The sequence below is a fragment of the Anopheles gambiae genome, chromosome 2, assembly GCF_943734735.2.
Source record: "Anopheles gambiae chromosome 2, idAnoGambNW_F1_1, whole genome shotgun sequence".
NCBI lineage: Eukaryota > Metazoa > Arthropoda > Insecta > Diptera > Culicidae > Anopheles > Anopheles gambiae.
The window spans coordinates 59,358,789-59,378,739 of NC_064601.1; the positions used below are offsets into that span (position 1 = coordinate 59,358,789).

Genomic DNA, 19,951 nt, shown 5'->3' on the forward strand with positions numbered 1-19,951 from the left:
AAACGTAAACAAGTTTATTTGAGACACGATCGTTTATCAAGCAACAATCCTTGTTTAAAACATCGAAATGATTTTATCCCACTTCGTAAGTGACGATTGCAGCAGTGAAGAAGAAACAGCGGTAGATCTGGCAAAATATCGCGGTGCGGTCAAACGACTGCGGTGTTTGTGTCGACCCGTTACAGCTTTATAACCAAGCGTGAGTTAAGCATGCGGATCATTTGTGCAAACCGTGTTTTACATGTATCATTTTGTGGTTGTTATTTTCAGATTTAAGAAAAAAAATTCCGTATGTAGAAGGAAATTTTCCGTGACATTCTGGCGGAGATCGAACCCTCCGAGTATTCCTAAAAGTGTATGCAGTATTAGATGTGATAATTACATGTACCTATGCTGTTGGTTGTTGAAACAGTCACTCACTGAAGAAGTTGCTGGAATCCAATGCTATTTAACGCAAACCGGGAGCGTGAGCCCTTCATCTTTCGACTACCATCGAAGTACAACAGAGGAAGGAAATAACAGCAGCTTCTTAACCCAAAACAGCAGCTTCTTAACCCAAAACAGCAGCACGTTACCAGTATCTCCAGCATATTGCCATTTGTATGGATAAGGCAGTACACATATTTTTGTTTAAAATGATAAAATTTGATAATTTCTGAAATAAAATACTTATATTTTGTCGTGAAAGCAACAGTAACAACTCTGTTGTTGTGTTGTGTTGGTCAAACAATCTGAGATTGGCGCCTTTCCGTGACAAAAAGCTGACGGAAAGCAGTTTGGCAATTTGGGATTTCCGTTTGTGTTTCATAATACATATCTTGGCAGTAAGCTTGTGAGTTTGTGTTTCGTCAAATTTTCTTTTTCCAACACACAACACAAACGGATGTCATAATACAAATCTTCCGATTTTGACAACTTGTCTTTACAATTTGTGTTTAATAATCGGGCCTATGGTTTATCACAATAGAAAGATTTTTAATCTGTTCCGTGAGTTCAGCTTCATTTGTCATGTTGCTTTCCAATGAAAGATTTTCGATGTCGATATCGATAGAAATAGGATCGAAAGATAATTAACTTTGCGATTTTTCTTCCGTTGAATTATCAGCAATAGTTATTTCAGAATTGCTTCTCCACATTAGGAGCGAACAGGTTAATTGCCCGGCTCTTTGTTCACTTTTGTTAGCGCTTAAAACGTGCTGTTAAAAGCTTACCATACCGTTCCGTTCGCTTGTGTGTGTGAGGTCGTTAACGTCCGGGTGATAAGAAACATCTTATCAAACAATTTTTACCGTAAATAGTGGGTTAAATCTTTTCCTAGTGAACGATATAACAGAGCATTTTGATATGCTGAGACGCATACTATTGTAATTACACAACGAGTTAAATCGATTCATAAAACTGTCAAATTTTGATGAATGTTGCAGATAGACAAGAGGAAATATTGACTGTAATGCGCCTATCACTTAAATAACAGAAGAACCATTGAACTAACGCCCCATTTAATCCGTAGCTTGATAGTTTTGAGATTAGCATTGAGTGATTTACGGCAGGGGTCTCCAAACTACGGCCCGAGGGTCGCATGCGGCCCGCGATGATATTCTAAAGGATTATGTAAATATCATATTAGTTCGAAAATTTTCATCAATTTTTTATTTGCACTAAACCAAGACAAAAAGCAAGTTACTATAAACGAAAAATGTAGAAATTTAAAATATTAATTAAGTATTTCCATATTAAAACAAAATTCAAACGTTCTCATTACCATAAGTAACGTCAAAATGGTCCTCAACAACGTTATATACGAAGCACTTGCGGTGAGCTGAAAAGTTTGAAGACCCCTGATTTACGGAATCAAAGGCAACGCTAAAGTCGGTGTAAAATTATGACTACCCGTTTTCTGTTACCGATTGCAGGATAGCAGGTGCTCAATAAAGAAAGTAGGTTAGTTTCAATTGAGCGATTGGGTAGAAAACCGCAGAAGCAGCCATTCTGTGATTATTTGTTTGACCTCATTCTATCGTTATCAGCACACCAGGGGTTTGAAAAAAGGGAAATAAATTGTATACTGTTAGATAATCACAATGTTTTACTATCTTGCGGCTACTGTGGTGAATTTGCTGTCAGTTTCACTTGAACCAGTGATGTGGATGGTTACTAGTATCGTAAAAGAAGTGTACACTATTTTAGCTAAATATGTAAGTATTAACAGCATAGAACTGCATAGAATAAAATAATCATTAGAATAAAAGGGATAACTCTTACTTATAGAATAGTAAGCCCCAAATGGTTAACAAAGAAAAGCATTTATTATTCATGTTTTAACTTGGCGCTCAAAAATATATCAATTAAATACATGTTTGAAATGAATTTTAAAAGTCAACGTCAAAAGTCGTGAAAATGTATTGTACGGGGTAAAATGATCTTGCTATGAGGCAAAATGATCTTACACGAAATGTAAAAACACATCAAAACAAAGAGACAAAATGAACCACACCATTGAACTCTAAGCTTCGGTATAAGCTCTTGCATCTTGGTAGTAATATATTGTTGTATTAAATCAATTAGTAAAGTACTGACAAAATTTCAATAATTCAGTAGTTTTTCTTGTCGATAGACTATATAAACAGCACAGTTTTACTTATGAAAGGCTAGTATATTACGGATGACTACTCTTCGAAAATTAGGAAAGGGACTTTCTGTAATTGTTGAATCAATATTCGAATTTTTAAATATTATATTTTTACGATAATTATTAATAGGTCTTTCTAAAAAGTGAATGTAATAGTTGTCAGAAATTTCAGCTGAATGAATTATGTCTGAATCATTTTCAGATGTTGGTGGGTTATTATGTAGAGAATCTGAAATGGAATTTGTTTCGTTTCTAGATGGTTCTTCGGTTCTTCAAATGGTGCCTTGTTTTTTGTTTCTGAAAGACAAGATATAGTATTAGTTTCATCTTTTCAACTCAAAGCGTCTTCGACAACGTTTGCTTGTCCTTCTTTGTATTTTATATCCTAGTCAAAGTTTTCGAGTTCCAATCTCCATCTAAGAATTTTTGAATTTTTGATGAGTTTTGATTTTGATTTCTAGATGGTTCTTCGGTTCTTCAAATGGTGCCTTGTTTTTTGTTTCTGAAAGACAAGATATAGTATTAGTTTCATCTTTTCAACTCAAAGCGTCTTCGACAACGTATGCTTGTCCTTCTATGTATTTTATATCCTAGTCAAAGTTTTCGAGTTCCAATCTCCATCTAAGAATTTTTGAATTTTTGATGAAAGTTTTGATAAATGTCAACGGTTTGTGATCCGTTATCAGTATGAATTTTTGACCATAGAGATATGGATAGTATTAATTTACTGCTAAAATTATTACTAAAGCTTCTTTTTCTGTTGTAGAATAAATAGTTTCTGTTTTATTTAGTGATCTGTTAGCTAATGCAATTGGTCGTTCTATTTTGTCTTGTACTTGTGATAGTACTGCTCCTAATGCATAGTTGCTTGCATCCGTCGTTAGGATAAATGGTAGATTGAAGTTAGGGTACGAAAGTATTTGGTCTGATGTCAAGATGCTTTTAAGTTTTTCGAATGCTTGTGTGTATTTTGTATCTTTAACATTTAGCGTTTCTTCTTTTTTAGGTATTGTGTCAAAGGTTTGGCAAGTTTCGAAAAGTCTTTGATAAAACGTCTGTAATATCCTGTCAGTCTTCAAGGAATTGTTTTATTTCTTTCTGGTTGATTGAGAGTTTCCAGTTTTTTATTTCTTTCCATTTTAGTTGAGTCTGGTTTTATCCCTTCTGCTGTTATTACATGTCCGAAGAAATCTGTTTCTTTTTTTAAGAATTCACATTTATCAAGCAGAACTTTTAAATTAAATTCAGATAACCGTTTCAATATAATTGAAATATTTGGCAAATGATGTTTTAATTTTTACCAATGATTATTATGTCATCTAAATAGACATAACAAATTTTTGCAATAAATTCTTGAAGTATATTATTCGTTGCTCTTTGGTATGTGGCAGGAGCGTTTTTAAGACCAAAAGGCATTCTTGAAAATTCAAAATGACCTTTGTCCACAGAAAAAGCTGTTTTTTCACTGTGTTTTGGATCCATTTCGATTTGGTGAAGTCCAGATTTTAAATCTAGTGTTGTGAAATATTATAATTTTCCTAGACTATCTAAAATATCTTCGATCTGTGGAATAGGAAATTTATCATCGTTAGTTTTTTCGTTAAGTTTACGATAATCTATAACGACTCTAATATTCTTTTTACCAGAAGCGTCTATTTTTTTTGGTACAACCCAAATTGGTGAAGAATATGGACTTGATGAGGGTTGAATTACACCTGTTTGTAACATTGACTGGATTTGTTCCTCTACATAATTTTTAAAGTGGTGAGGATATTTGTAAGATTTTATTTAGGTCGGCATATTATCTTTAGTGATAATTTTGTGTTTTATAGCTGTACTGCAGGTTAACTTTTCGTTATCGCGCAGTAAAACTTTGTTGTTTTCTAGAATGATTCGATACTAATGTTCTTTTCGAATTCTACTTCCAAATTTTTGGGAGTAGCTGCTTGCTCATAACCAAAATAAGGTTGTTTTAGGCCAACTAAAAATGCTGCTAAGCCATACTCTTCAATACAATCATTTATAGCGTCCCATTTTTTTCAATATTTTTCGTTTTGTTTAGCTTGGGTTTTTGTATCTCATTGATTTTATTGTAATATTTGTGAATGCTCATATTATCACTCATTTTAGTTTGCCAAAGTTAACCTTTATAATAGGTAAACTCTTGACGATCTCCTAAGGCGTTTAAGAGAATCTCTTTTATTTCGAGAAAGGTGTTAGGGTTTCCAGCAAGACAAATTATATCTTTCGCTCTTCCTTCTATTTTATTTATTACTGCTGTAATAAATATTGACACCTGTTGTTCTGACACGATGCCATGACAAATTTGTAAGGTGCTTTCGGCTGTGTTTAGCCATGATGCTAATTGTTTTCTAATGCCGTCGAACTTCGGTAATGATTTTATCGGGTCAGGGATTTTGCATAGGGATTTGTATGAGTCCAATCTTAATTATCCTGTCGTTTGTCCAAATTAATTATCTTGCAGATTCTGCACAACTTGTCGCAAAGCAAGAATTTCACTTTGAAATGATTCCAGTTCCATTTCGTTTAAATTCAACGAATTGACTCATGGAATATCGGATTTAAGTGGAATATGTGAATACTCTTTGGAGTGTTCCGATCTAGAGCCTTCGGTATACGAACCGGTGTTGCCAAGTTTTTTTACTGAACGGTAGTGATGGGTCGAGCCGGTCTCTTAGTACAGTCGTCAACTCGTACGACTTAACAACATGCCCGTCATGGGTTCAATCCCCAAATAGACCGCGCCGCCATACGTAGTACTGACTATCCTGCTATGGGGGGGGAATCAATTATTCACTGAAAGCCAAGCTCATAAGTGGTACAGGCAGGCCTTGACCGACAACGGTTGTTGAGCCAAAGAAGAAGAAGAAGAAGTGATGGGTAAATACAATTTTTTTCCGGAGTCGGATCGATCCTCTGGCACCCCTCGGAGTCGGACTCGGAGTTGCTCCGGACTGTTTAGCGAGGGGGGAGGGGGGGGGGTCCGCACGGGAAAACCCTCGGACTCATCGACTCCGAGTTCGGATCAGTCCGGATCAATCCGGATCAATCCGGATCAGTCCGGATCAGTCCATCGGGACTCATCCAGATTGATCCGGATTGATCCGGACTGATCCGGACTGATCCGGAGTCAAATCCGGTTATGATCCGGAGTCGGAGTCATATTTTGCGCATCGGAGTCAGAGTTGATCCATGACTCCACTCCGGATTACCCATCACTAATGAACAGTTCCCTTGCTTTCTTTAAAGCGTTTTGTTTTTTGGGTAACTTTGTCATTAACAAATTTTGTTTTATTAGGTTTTGGTATCTGGGCCCTATCTGGTAGTACACCCTACGAGGTCACAAATTTCGTCTATCTTCTAGTGCGAAAATTGTGTAAAAGTAACATCTATCTAGTAGTATGTATACTTTGCTACTTGCACGGTCTATCTGGTAGTGCAAGGACGTGAAATGGTGTACGAATCATGCACTGCAAATTTTCTAAGTTTGCTGCAGTTACAGGCGTCCCCCGAGTTACGACCTCCTCGAGTTACGACGATTCGCAGATACGACGATTTTGATTTTGACAGTTAAAAGTTGTCATTGAGAAGAAGTTGATGTATTTTTTGAATTTCTATGCTGATAACCGTTATACACACATTTCCAAAGATTCCACAACTCCCCGGTCTTGAATATCTATATTATGTAAACGGCTTTTGGAGGAAAATTAATACATTATAGTACATTACTTTAAATAAAGTACACAATTTCATAGATTCCGACTCTGCAATTTCAGTTATAAACTTTATATTCACAGATATTCGACATACGACTATTTCGACTTACGGCTTCCTTTGGGACATATTTTCGGTCCCAAATACAGTCGTATCTCGGGGGACACCTGTACATTTTTTACTGAAAGCTATTTAGTAATACATGGTTTTGTCGTTTCACTGAATATTTGTAAAACAAATTACTGACAATGCATTTATTTATTCTGTCAAAACGACATGTAAGTCAGTTTGAGCCTCAAAGGAAAATATAATGCGATGACCGCTTGCTCGTGATGAACAAAAATTTGATTTGGGTAAGCGGTTACTTACGGACACCCCGATAAAATTTTAGGTGCATATTCGGCTTGCGGAATTAACGTTTTGGTTTAGAAAAATCTTCACACCACTTTGCTTTTCTTGCTGAAATTTCGTGGTAACCGTGAGTGCATACCAAATCAACAAACTTGTTTCGACAAAATACAGTTCACATTCGTATAAAACTTTATGAAACAGAAATGAACATGAGCAGAATGGACTGCCATCCTGCGCATCAATAAAAACCCCAATTTCTATACTTTTTTTCGATAATTTTTAATCGATATCAATGACTAAACAATCAGTAATATCAGAAAGGCTTTGTGGTATGTTCAATTTTTGGGTACTGTGGATACTGTTTCGAAGCGGACTTTCGACACTTGATCGTCCAGGCGATCATAAAAACCTTTAGGACGTTGGAGTTTAGAGGGCTTACCTTGGGTAGGAGGACATAAGTAAACTCCTTAAATGAGAAGTCGATAGATGTTGGATGGGCTTAGTCCTATCCTGACAATCCGAACAAATCTGACCTGCCATGATCGGAGTTGGTTTTATTTATACTCAAAAGAAGTTAAAGGTCCGAAAGTTATCGTTTTCACTAAGCTAGTTACGTTTGTCTTTTATTGACAAGAACGATGGTTCTAACCGATATTTTCTTTCCTACTTTACAGTTTCCAGCTCGCGTTTCATAGTAGGTACGGACGATTTGATTTAAAATCGTCATCGTGAGCATAACATGAAAACAATAGTTTGCTTTTACGTTGGTGTTTACCTTTACAATGAACACTGAAGTACCGTCTTGCTTCGAATTACGGCCACTTCATTTTCAATCGGTCAGAGCGAAAACTTCTTGCACGCGGGAAAACAATATTTTCATTCTAAAGTAACTGGAAATACCCTGTATTGCAGTATGTTTGTCTCAAGTGATCCGCGGACCACAGATTGGAGACCACTGCTTTAGATCAGCTGCTTTCTAAATGATCGATCGTTGAGGGCCAGGAGAATGCATTTTTTTCTTCTACACATACATTATTATATTATTACAGTTAATACACAAAATAACTGGTTTATGATATTAAACAATGCGATTGGTTATATTGTTGTTTTTCTTAAATTATTATATCATCCAAGCAAGTTTCAAATTCGTTTTATTAACTTACAATTACTAAAATTGATTGTAAATTGATTCAATTAAGAGTCAGCAGCATAGTGTGCAAAAGTCATAAAAAGTTCCAAACAATTAAGCAAAATCGAAATATCGCTTCTCAATGTACCCTTCCTTCCATGTTGCAAATTTGTTTCAGGATATATCTGAAGATGGTACAAAAACCTATTATGAGGCCACGGACAAGTAAGGCCAGGTCAGACAAATTGATAGCGCATTTCCTTAAAAAAAACTCCCAGAAAATCGTTGCATCCTCAAAAAGCAATAGTGTGTAACCATTGTTATCGTAAAATCAACAGTCAGGTTTTTATGGAATTATTCGTTTCTATTTTCTAATTTCTCCTCAAATTTGACCATATTGATTGGTCCGACAATCCATGTTATGGTGATCAAATTTGGAAGAGTTCAACGATATGAATTGTCATATTAAAATATGTTCAGTTAATTTTTAATGAATAGGATCTTCCTATCTTTCAAAATCGGTTAAATATTTTCTCGGGCCGGACTTTGCGCGATTTTCAAATTTTACGCGATCATTCATATCGATATTTCCTTTCCGTCGACCCTTCCAATTTTGACCCAAACCCTTCAACAGCTTGCCTTTCCACCAGCACTTCGTCCAGTCCACAATTTTGACTGGGGCCCCAAAGAATAGCCGCGGCACGAGTTCTTAGTTTTTGCGAGATAACATAGACACAAGCCAAATTAAAAAGCGCACACATCGACATCGGAATCGATTCTTGAATGAAACCTCAACAGATAAAAAGAGCGTGCTTGGTGTCAGCCAATTTTTCTTGCTAATTTCTCCGGCTATGAACCGTTGTGTTAAGATCGGTTTCGGAGCCTTTTAATGTCGTATGTGCATGTAGTTTGCGTGAGGCATCTCTTGTAACCGATTTTCGCTTTACCCAATTCGTGTGTAGCGTTCAATGCATTTGATCCAACGCTTTGGGCCAACGATGATGAAATGATATTGTTTTGAGCTGTGAGCATGTATCGCAGCGTTCTGCGCTTCCAACTAAGGTAAAAATATTGCACATGTTAAAAAGGCAAATGTTTTCTGCTTCTGATAGTAAAATACTTCTGATAAATAAAATAAATATGCTTCTGATAGGTCTGGTAGTAATAGTAAATCTGGTTGTAAACATAACCCCCGGAGGGAAAATGGGGGTATATTGGGTTGACAACACCAAATGGAAGGGGCCCCTCAATCGACGGGATCATCAACGGGGCCCCCAAATGGCCGAGGCAATGGAGATTGTTCTTCGTATTATGGCTGTGTATGGCTGTATGTAGATGCAGCTGTAACGGTTTTTGGTCTTATTGTATTCGCAAAAATTGAAATAGTCGATAAAAACCATATATAAATGAACATGGTCCATAGGTTCCTTGAGTATTTTTATACCCTTCCCCCCTTCTTTCTAACTGAAACCTTTCCCATTTCCCCTTCTCTTCGGTCCACAAACTTGATGTGTTCGATTAGGGTCAAGAATGAAAATTTTAGTTTTTGCATTAAAAGACACACACAATCCACTATACCAGGCCAGGAATGTGTATACTATTTTTCGTGTGAAACAGCTGTCTGCTTTCGGCACACAATCGCAAAGCGGTAGCAGGGGCCCCGCATACAAGAACAGGACGGTTCATTCCAGCCAAGAGCGCACACAATGACATCGATTTAACCATTTCTCGAATGAAACCTCAACCCACTGAAGCACCGTTGACCAAACGACCTTCCTAGGCTTTTTAAAGCGTCGCGAGCTTGGTGTCAGTTTTTCCTGCTAATTTCTCCGGCTACGAGCCGGTGTATTGAAATTTTGTGTAGGGGCCTTTAAATTTTTGTCTGTGTATGATGTGTGCATGTGACTGTTGAAACGGGTTTTCTTTGTGGTTAAACGCAGCGTTCTGTTCTGTGTTCCGTGCATTGAGATTTTAACAGCAAGTGTCACCGCGTATTTTTGGTGAGCTCGTGCACCGACCATCCACACCAAGACACCAAATGCACGGGGCCCCTTATTGACGGGGGCCATTACCGACGGGGGCCCTTACCGACGGGGGCCCTTACCGACGGGGCCCCTTCATCGAAGAGTCTACATAATCGTTGGGGCCCCGTAAACCACCTTTGAGTTTTGGCTTCAATATAGCTGTAACGGTTTTTTGTCTTGTCTTCACGTAAAAAGTTGTATGTAAATAGTGATAAAACATCATTTTAATATTAACATGGCCCAGTCTTATACAGCAGCATATTTGTTGGTGAAATATCCCACTGGTTAACTGGTGCCTTCAATCGTTGAAGTCCCCTCACTAGCCTTATTACTTCGTTTACAACACGCTGTAGTTCATGCACCGAATTGTTACTCATGCGCTTCAAATTGTGTATACCCAGAAAATATTCTCGTTTAATACGCTTGGTGTTATCGAATCGTTTAATTAGTGCATCCCAATTTGTTGTATCACTTTTATGTTTGGTATCTTTGCTTTATTCAAACTCTAAAATAATACGTGCAGTGGCCGCGCACCAGCCGCACCGAGCGCCCCTGCTGAGAGCTCCTGCTCGATCGGCCTTCGTGCACACTCTGCCTGTATGGCGCTCGGCACACACTAAGCCTTGCGCTGCTTAGTGTGTGCGACAGTGTGCGTGTACACTGTCGTCCTCCTGGACGTTGACCGGTGGCAGCGCAACTGCCACGGCAAGTCCAGGGGTCGGCACGGCTGCCCACAACATCTCCGCCTTTTAATACCGAAGGGCTCGAACCGACGCGGGGGTATTCCACTAAGGGAATACAGGCGTGGTGAACCCTTCCGGCCGATGCTGCCAAGATGTGGGGTCCCCGATGTTGGTGCGCTGAGCAGCGCTTGCTGCTGCTCTCGGGCCACACCGCGATGGCGATGATGCGGCGGTGATGCTGCTGGTGTGCCGCTCCCTGGGACGGCGGCGATGGTGTGACGGCGGTGATGATGACGATGATGATAACGATGATGATGATAATGCAGCGATGATGAAGGTGCCGCGATGATGATGATGCCGCGATGATGATGACGATGATGATGAGGATCCTTGCCCCAGGGCAGCAGCGATGTATTTTTTTTCGATGACGGGCGGCAGAGATGAAAATACTCGGGCGGCATGGTTCCTCGCCCTCCTACGATGCGTTAGCTCATCGCCCTTCTTTTTGCTGTGGCTGCAGTCGGGGCGCAATTGGCGACGCCCGTTCGATTGCAGCCGGGACGGCATGCAACCTCGTCCCATCTGGACATTGTGGCTGTAGCCGAAGCGCAATTGGCGACGCCTGTTCGACTACAGCCAGGGTGACAACGTTCGCACTGATGTGGGCTGCTGTGTTGCAGCCCATGCAACTTGTGCGTTGCCGATCCTGTTGTGCTGCCAAGGTGGAATGTCACGTCGCAGTGGTGAGAGGCCGATGATGTGCTGAGCTCAAGCCGGGGCGGTATTGCTCGTCGCCGATGGATCCTTGTTGTCACTGCAGCTGGGCGGAATGCGTCCTCGCCCGATGAAGCTGGGGCTGCAGCATGGGCGGATGTGACGCCCATCCGAAGATCCAGCAGCAAGGCGGAAAGCTGCCTCGCCTGTGGTGCTGCTGGCGTTGCTGGGGCTGCAGCCTGACGACCTTCCTTGTCGCCGAGAGTGTGTGCTCGGCTGCCCATGTGGTCCCCAATGATGGGACGGCAGCCGGGGGCCTCGGTGTTGGCGGCGGTGGCGACCCAAACCGTTCGCGGTGTCCCGCAAGCACGGGGACTGGTGCCAACGCGATGGCCGCTGCGATGATGCAGCAAAAACGAGATGGGCCCAATCGCGATGGCGTCCGCGGGTTCTTGTTGGATCCCCCTTACACAGGAGGATCCCATCCTCGTCGCCACTTTTATGTTTAGAACTTTTGTACTTTATTTAAACACTTATTAAACATATAAAATAAATAAAACATAAATGAAACAAACAATACACTTCAAAATAACAAGTGCGGTGGCCGCGCACCAGCCGCCCCGAGCGCCCCTGCCGAGAGCTCCTCCTCGATCGGCTCGCTAACAAACTCTGCCTGTATGGCGCTCGGCACACACTAAGCGTGCGTGTACACTGTCGTCCTCCTGGACGTTTACCGGTGGCAGCGCAACGGCCACGGCAAGTCCAGGGGTCGGCACGGTTGCCCACAACAATAACTATCTGCGGTAATTGGAGTATGTTCAAATTGCGTTGCAGTTCAATACAAAAAGTTTTGTTTTCAAAATCGTTAAACTATTTTTCAATATCGGTATAAGCCATTTCGATCTGTCAGTTTGGCGGGCTCTCGCCACTATGGGATAGAAAGAAATTAAATACGTCAAAATGTTCAGTGAGTGAGGTTTTCTAAATCATCCCAACGAATACAGTATAGAAACCATCAAATGAACAAAACTATAAATAGTTTTAATTTGTTTTAATGAATTTAATAATTGTTGTTTGCACGTTGAAACACGTTTTCAATGCTAAAAGAAAACAAACCATCAATCATTGAACATTTTGACATAATGCATTTCCTTCTATCCCATAGTGGCGAGAGCCCGCCAAACTGACAAATCGAAATGGCTTATAAAGATATTGAAAAATAGTTTAACGATTTTGAAAACAAAACTTTTTGTATTGAACTGGCTTTTCAGACTTGAAATCACCCGTGCAGCCTTCAGCATACATTTAACGTGGTTGAAATTTTCAGTTTCAACATTGAAGTGGCTTGGAAAACCCTGTAAATGATGGCAGATCTACTTGCGGAAGCCGTATAGATGTATTGAATGAAGATGTTTGTTGCATTTCAGAACAAGGATTTATGCGAGTGGATTCTAGATTAGGGCTCCTTGGGGGATCTTGAAGAGAAGCTTTCATCTCGTGATATTTGCAATCAAAATTCGTCGTATCATTTACTATGCCTTCTAACACTTCTTTATTTTGTATTTTTTCATATGCCTGTTCCTTCAATTCATCAAAATGTATGCGAATGTTTTCTAATTATTGCAGTCTACCTTGTTTTTCGAGTTATCATACGAGCTTTCGTGTTATCATTCGTTCGCAGAAAATCGGCAATTAATTGAAGTTTCAAAAATATATCGCGTTTCTTAAGCTCAAAAATCTTTACAGCTGGTTCACTCATTTTGCACTTTAGGTTTGACACTCCTGATAATACGATGAACTCTCGGCTCGCGATGGCGGATTATAAGATGAAATGATCGTAGCTTCGCGCCACTGTAATACTCACGCACGCGTTGCTGGTACTTGAAGCTTTTAGTATGATCAATTTGCACACAAACGTAGTGTCGACCTATGTGTCGTGGTTGCAGTAATATCTTGGTGGTTGCGTGGTTGCTGTAATACGATGAAGTTGGCGCCGATCTGTGTTACACGATGAAACACACACACACGATCAACGCGCAGGATGATGAACGTGCGGGAGGATGAATTCGCAGGAGGATGAATGCGCAGGATGATGAATGCGGGATGATGAACACAGTGGCTAAAACGGAGACTCACACAGATAACGATAGAATATGGCGTTGCAGCTGATGATATTTCACACACGTTGTAGGAGCAATGCGATGGTATTAATATCGTTGAATACACGTATAATCTTCAGCGAATACTTATCTGACTTTAACAGGTTTGATTTATCTTCTCCACTCGGCGCAGCTGGTTGAAATACCCGATAAAGCAAGATGATGAATGCGTTTGGATGAAGATTCACGAGGATAGCGATGGATAAGCCAATGAATTCACTGAAGTCTAAATCACACGTTATCCCGTGGTAGCGAGGATATCCGTATCGATAAAGCGATGAAGGTGCACAAGCGTAATTGTGGCGATGCGATACTGTCGTTGTTGGAAAGCGAGGGTACTGTACGCGCGTGATTGCGGCGGTACGTTGAAGTCTGTGTCGGTGAGACGAGGATGCTGCACACGCGTGATTGCGGCGATGTGTATGTCGATGTGTCGGTAAGGCGAAGATGCTGCACACGCGTGATTGCGGCGGTACAAGTGTCTCGTGTCGGATGGGAACTGATAATTATGCACGCGCGTGGTAACGACGGTGCCACAGTTGAGACGAATACTCTCCAATTCACGTTGAGTAGCAAATGTTAAGAGCAATAATTTTAATTTTAACTAATTCGGATAAATCCGGTTCGAAGGATCAATGTTTCGATAGCTCTTATTTCGATGAGTTCTTTATTGCTACTAAATTATTTCGTAGGATTCAATCTTTAATCTCTAAAGTTCATCTCTACACAGCCGAAGTTCATTTCTGCATAGCCGAAGTTCATTTCTCCACAGCCGAAGCTCATCTCATCAGCTCATTAGCAAATCTCTAAATTCCCGTTAAACAGTTTTCCCCAAGATTACGCGAGTTAATATATTTTCGGATCAAATGATGCGAACGCTTTGAGTTCCAGATTCTAACTGTCTTTATTTCTCCTAGTTTGATTCCTATCAACTCTAATCCTAACCTTATCTTGTATGTATGAGTGTACGGCTTATCTTATATGAATATGGTGCTTGGCTATAGCTATTGGTAAATATAGTGGTGTGTCACATACACATAGGATGGTTAACTACTCCCGGGCCAACAAGAAAAGACGTCCTCGTCTTTTAGTGATACTGCTTGCGGAACATTTCATAGTATTAGAACAACATTCATGCTTGGATATTTTTGTATCCTTTGTTTCATTCGAAACACCTGACATTTCTGTCACTGGATGGTATGTTGTTCATGTTGTTCATGTTCGTATAATCCATAATGGACTTTTCACAAGGACCTTTACCGATCGCAAGTGATTACAAGACTTAGTTCCTTTTTCCTGAAAGATCTTTGTCGTTGGCCTCTTTCGCATCAAAAGATCGTAACGGATCTTTGAATTCCTTTGCGACAAATTGGAGAACACAACGAATCTCGAAATCTGAACAGATTGTAGCTCCTCATCACTTAAAATTGTACAGCCCATTTTTTCCTCACTTTCTAGTATAACCATTCCCAGTATGCAATACCACTATTTACACAAATATACATGTGTAGAACCCACATGTCCACATATTCCGATGTGTATAGATATATAAATATACTTAAGCATTAATATATAAATACACACACGCATGTACACATGTAGACTGTCTACAAATCCATTTGTTTAAGATGAAGAAGAATTGCACAAGCCATATTTTGCCGTTGATTATCTACGTTATTATTATCATTCCTCTTTTTTTTTGCATAAGTGGAAATAATCTAGCATGTTTGTATCTATTCTTTGTTTAACAAATGCATTTATGTTGTCTTAAGTAAAACTTGGCATATTAAAATTATTTTAAATTTTACCTATTTTATTCTATTATCTATTTTATCTTAAAAAAGAATGAAAAGAGGAACAGTTCAGGTGTTCTCGTGGCTCTCGTTATGAATCCTTTGCTTCCTATCAAAAGAATCAAAACTAATCTTTAACTAACCACAATATATATGTAGATATAAAAAGATATATATACATACTAACATTATTAAATAGTGCCAAACAAAAAAAATTTTTTTTTTTTTTGACAAAACACATAGACAACACATACATAAATTTAACATATAAGAAATAGAATAATGAAAAGAGAGAAAAAAGTAGTAGCAATTAAGTATGAGTATCAATTTAAATTAAGTGGATTAATCAATCAATTATGTTAAGAATTCAATTTAAATTTACAAATAATGTTGATAAATCATTTTTTTGGTTTAGTTCTTTTAATTTTTTATCTAATTTTAAGGTCATTTTTATGAACTTTTCTATTACCTTCTAAGAGAACTGTACTATTGTTTATGTTCATAATATTTTTCTTTTTGTACCTTGGTTTATGTTTAAGTCTTGCTCTAGTTTTTTCGTAAGTGTAATTATTTCTGTCTATTGGGACTGATTTTTTATTTTTGTTGTGAAAAATTAGGTCTTGAGATTGTTTCTGGATCAGATTTTTGTGTACATTATTAATTATCTCAGACGATCTTACTGAAGGCAAGATAACCTCAATAGGAGTATGTTTGGTTACTGAATGGATTGAACTGTTATATTTTTGTACGGAAAGTTCGACAAGATCTGGTGTACAAAATGTTGGATTTTCTTTTTTTGTTATTCTATAGATTTCTAATAACGTTGAATGAAATCTTTCGATGATACCATTCATTTCACTTCTTCCCGTAGCCGTTACATATGTTTCTATGTTGTATGCTTTATAAAATAATTCCAATTCTCTAGAGCAAAAAGACTTTTCTCCGTCCATCACCAAGGTTTTGGGCGGAAAGAATTTTGTTGTTAATTCTTTAACTGCTGGTAAAATGTCGATAGTTGCTCTTGATTCAATTAATTTAATTTGGGCAAATTTGGAGAATTTATCTATGTAAGTTAAAAAATAATTATTTTCAAGAAACAGTATATCAATATGAGCTATTTCAAACGGGTTTGATGGTATTGGAGTGTTTTGAATAGGATAGTCAATTGGTTTTCGATTGTACTTATTTTCATGGCAAGTTTGGCATTCTTTTGCTATTTGTTTTGATTTTGCTCTTATTTTGGGAAAATAAAAATTTCGAAGAATTTGCTGTGTATTTTCTTCTGCACATCTATGAGCTCGAACATGCTCTGTTTTAGCAATTTGCCATTGTTCTTCTTCGTCCTCTATGTCTCGAACTAATTTTTGAGTGTATCTAATTTTCAATAAATTTGAATTACCAAAATACTTCCTATATACTTCTTGAATTTTTCCCATTATCGCTTCCGATGTAAATAACCCATTTATCTTTGATGGGTCGAAGTACTTCTTAAGAACCTGTAATAAAGAAATTTCATTAGTGTCGTTCAATGATATTGTTATTCGGTTATGCGATGAAAATATCTGTCTTCGTTGCACATTATCACAACCGTTTTTAATTATCACCTGATGTTTGAAAGCATTTAGCGGTGTTTCTGTACTGATTATAAAAAAATCATCCGATGTTTCAGCCGAGTGTTGAGTACCAGTCAAAGAACATACATTTCTGCTCAAAGCATCCGCCACAACATTAGTGTTTCCTGGCTTGTAAGCGATTTCGAAATCATGCTCCTCTAGGTACGATTTCCAACGTTTCAATTTGGCATTAGTATTTTTTGCGGATAAGGCAAATGTTAATGGCTGGTGATCTGTCAAAACTGTAAACTTAGTACCATACAGATAGTTACGGAATATTTTGAGAGCCCAAAATATTGCCAACATTTCCTTTTCGGGAACAGAATATTTTTCCTCTGTCTTTGACAATGATCTGGAGGCAAAATGAATTGGTCTATCTTTGCCAATCTGACCTTGTGATAATACGGCACCTATTGCTATGTCAGAAGCGTCAGTTGTAAGTAAGAAAGGTTTACTGTAATCCGGATAGATAAGAATATCTTCTGACGATATAATGCTTTTGAGTTTTTGAAACATGCTTTTTCAGCAATAGATAAATCTATTTTCTTTTTTGAAGCCTTATTTTCGTCACCTCTCAATAAATTTGTTGGCGGTTTAGCTATTCTAGCAAAATCTTTGATAAATCTCCTATAATATCCCATCATTCCTAAAAACCCACGCAATTCTTTTATGTTGGAAGGTTCTGGGTATCTGCTTATTGCTTCTATTTTTTTATAATTCGGTTTAATGCCTTCCGAAGTTATAATATAACCTAAAAATTCGATTTTATCGTGTAGAAATTCTGATTTATCGATCTGTACTTTTAAATTAGCGTTGCTTAATAATTGTAAAATATTGTTTAAATTGTTTAAATGTTCTTCAAAACTTTTACCAAATACAATTACATCGTCCATATACACATAGCATGTTTTGCCAATTTCACTACGAAGTACATCATCGATCACTCTCTGAAAAATTGCTGGGCCATTTTTCAGCCCAAAAGGCATTCGTAAGAACTCGTACTTACCATTATTAATTGAAAATGCAGTTTTTTTCAATATCACATGGTCTCATGCGAATTTGGTAAAATCCTGATGCCAGGTCCAATGTGGTGAAGTATTGATGCCCCTCAAGCTGATCAATTACGTAATTTATTTCTGGCATCGGATATCGATCGGCAATTGTTTTCTAGTTAAGCTTTCGGTAGTCAACAACCATACGAAATTTTTTTTCTCCCGATGCATCTATTTTTTTCGGGACTATCCACACAGGAGCTGTCCACGCGGAGTGAGACGGTCTTATAATACCGTTATCTAAAAGGGTTTTGATTTGATTATTGACCTCTTGTGTATAGGCCGCTGGGTATGGATATACTTTTTGATGTATTGGTATATCATCGTTAGTATTGATAGCACATTCTACTCTTGTTGAGCATGTTAGTTGTAGTTTCGGCTCGTGGAATACTGAATTGTTTGCATCCAGTATCTTTTTAAGCTTTGCTTGTTCGTTACAATTTAAATGTTCTAATCTAAATATTGGATTTAATGTAGTTTTAGAAGATGAGTAAGAAAAAAGTGGAATATGTAAGACCTGAGAATTTTTTTTAGTATTAAATTGTCTGTTTCTAAATCTATTACAGCATGTAAACATTTAAGAATATCTGTACCAATTATTCCAAAAAAGAAAGAATGAAAAGAATGCAAAAGAAATGTGCAAATTTGATCAATTTTCGGACTAAAAAAGTTAATATCTATCGCTGATGATGTAATAAATTTCCCACTAGCACTTGCAATATTTCTGTCACATAAATCATATGGTTTTCCTATTTTACAAGAATTCGCCAATTTTGGATCTATAAGGCTTACATTGGCTCCTGTATCAATTAGGAAAGGAAATTCTCCAATATTAGTTTTTAATTTAACAAATGGTAAAATAGGTTTTACCATTTGGGATCCCACTCTAAAAAATGGTTCTGATATAAAGAGCCGTCCAAATTGTGATCATGACCCGCTTTGTATTCACTTTGTTGGTGTTGGTAATCACTTTCTAAGCCTGTATTATTTATTTTTCTGTCCGTGTCGTCATGTACAGTATTCGCCTGTCGCTTAAAATCCTTCACTTGTGTAGATGGTACTCTGGGATATGTTTGTTGTGTGAAGCGTCTAGAGTGTGAACCGTTATCGTATCTGATACTACCATCCACTTCCATCGGTGTTGGTGTCTGATAACGATTACTTTTTATCGTGTGTGTTGTATTTGGTACGCTGTGGGATGCTGTGGATGGCACGAAGCTTGTGCTAGCTCTTGGATAGGGCATTGGATTGAAACTACCACGAGGCTTCGGAACCGGTTTTTGGTTGAAATCGGCTTGGCCGCGTGGTTCAAACATTCTAGCGAAACGTAAATCTGTGCTGTAATATTCCTGACACAACTGATAAGCTTTGCTTAAATTTGCTGGAGCAGATGTTTTTAGGATGAAAGACAATGGCTTATCTAATCCCCGTATAAACGAATGCAGTGCTTTTTCGTTGAAAAATTGCGTATGTATTGGTGCATGTTCTCGATACTTTTCATTAGTTTGTACATGTGCAATTATAAGTGCTAAGGTCTCTTTTACTCTCCCATAGTATGCGGTTAAACTTTCACCGTTACTTTTCCGCATGGTAGATAATTCGAAATCTAACGTGAGCAAATCTCTTTTATCCCATCATTCCTAAAAACCCACGCAATTCTTTTATGTTGGAAGGTTCTGGGTATCTGCTTATTGCTTCTATTTTTTTTATAATTCGGTTTAATGCCTTCCGAAGTTATAATATAACCTAAAAATTCGATTTTATCGTGTAGAAATTCTGATTTATCGATCTGTACTTTTAAATTAGCGTTGCTTAATAATTGTAAAATATTGTTTAAATTGTTTAAATGTTCTTCAAAACTTTTACCAAATACAATTACATCGTCCATATACACATAGCATGTTTTGCCAATTTCACTACGAAGTACATCATCGATCACTCTCTGAAAAATTGCTGGGCCATTTTTCAGCCCAAAAGGCATTCGTAAGAACTCGTACTTACCATTATTAATTGAAAATGCAGTTTTTTCAATATCACATGGTCTCATGCGAATTTGGTAAAATCCTGAT

General features: G+C 38.1%; 1 protein-coding gene and 2 long non-coding RNA genes across 8 annotated transcripts in view; 2 read left to right on the top strand and 1 right to left on the bottom strand.

Annotated features, from left to right (window-relative positions):
• LOC133392140 (uncharacterized) lies at window positions 1–549 on the bottom strand. Its single transcript, XR_009765481.1, has 2 exons — window positions 421–549; window positions 1–347 (listed from the first exon to the last, which is right to left on the bottom strand). It is a non-coding gene; the product is annotated as an uncharacterized LOC133392140 (long non-coding RNA).
• Window positions 57–730, top strand: LOC133392138 (uncharacterized). Its single transcript, XR_009765478.1, has 2 exons — window positions 57–199; window positions 271–730. It is a non-coding gene; the product is annotated as an uncharacterized LOC133392138 (long non-coding RNA).
• Window positions 731–957: 227 nt separating this feature from the next.
• LOC1268907 (chitooligosaccharidolytic beta-N-acetylglucosaminidase) overlaps window positions 958–19,951 on the top strand; it is a 66,079-nt gene continuing 47,085 nt past the window's right edge. For 2 of the 6 annotated variants that reach the window (XR_009765471.1, XM_061650896.1), the window contains exon 1: window positions 960–2,195. The gene's annotated coding sequence lies outside the window, so the exon portion shown is untranslated. Of the gene's footprint in view, window positions 2,196–3,635; window positions 3,731–19,951 lie in introns of all 6 variants that reach the window. The other 4 variants (XM_061650893.1, XM_061650895.1, XM_061650894.1 and 1 more) reach the window with 3 other exon arrangements.